This window comes from Numida meleagris, chromosome Z (assembly GCF_002078875.1).
Source record: "Numida meleagris isolate 19003 breed g44 Domestic line chromosome Z, NumMel1.0, whole genome shotgun sequence".
NCBI lineage: Eukaryota > Metazoa > Chordata > Aves > Galliformes > Numididae > Numida > Numida meleagris.
The window spans coordinates 74,076,769-74,078,017 of NC_034438.1; positions in this window are offsets into that span (position 1 = coordinate 74,076,769).

Below are 1,249 nucleotides of genomic sequence, written 5' to 3' on the forward strand. Positions count from 1 at the left end.
AGATGATTAGGAGTTTAGAGGGGTAGACATGGAACATGTAATGAATCAACTTTTCTGACTGCTGGGAAGAAAACCTCGCTGGTTAGGAATGAGAAATAGAAATATGACATAAATTAACTCCGAGGCCTCCCCGCCTCCCTTTTTTTTTTTTTTTTTTTTTTTTTTTTTTTTTTTTTGCTTTTCCTTCCTTCCCTTCAATGACAGACAGCTATGAAGTAACTGTACATAATGGCAATCACTGTTTTCTTTCTGCCTAGTGTAACCTGAGGAATTTATGACACATTCTATCTGGGACACCGTTGTAATACTAGCTATAGTGTCACAGCTGTAAACACTATAGACTTGATATATTTATTTAGGTGTTCATGCTTTTGCTAAGCCTGTAATCCCAGATATAAGTACGTTTGTTAGGAGCAACTAGCTAAATCTTTGCTAGTGTAAATTATTAGTTGACTATTTATGTATTTTCACTATTTCAGAGAAGACATTTTCCCTACATCCATTACTCAGAAGGCTGTAAGTTAAATTAAGTAGCAGCAGTCCAAGAGTAGAAAAAGTACTCTAAAAGTAAAACAATATTAGTCATGAATCTGTGAAACCCTATGGTCCATCTATCCCAAATTTTTAGCTCTGCTGTTACCCAGCAACAACATTAGCTTCATTCGATCCCTGCAAATTAACCTAACATCACTTAAATGTTGATCATATCACTTATTTCAGGTCATTCACACTGTTTGCTCTTCTGGTTTGATTTAAAAATGAATGATAGTAAAAGATTTCACTTTTTGGCAATAAATAAAGCTTCTGCATCACTAACCAGTTAGCTGAGGAATACAGCTCTGAGTTAAATGAAAGTCCCAATAGCAAGCCAATAGAGAACTAGCTTTTTGTTGTCAGTATGCCTTCCTTTCATCCAAGTCTCATTTTTTATATGTCCTTTCACAGACAACCAAGGCGTTCACAAAGCTGAAGGAATAGACAGCTTTCTGGAGGTCATTTAGTTCACCTCCCTAACCAAGGAGTAACCATACATTTTCTGTTCAAGTTCAGCAAGGTAAGCAGAAAACTGGAGGCTGCTATTCCATTGCCCTGCTAAATTCTGTAACGAACGTGTGATACAATAGTACAACAGTTAAATACAACAGGTAGATGAGAAAGCTAATTTCAGTTGGGCTGTCAAAAGTTTAAGAATAATACAGGAAAACAAGCAATTTCTACCCAGTGAGGAGCAGATCCTATTTTCCGCTCA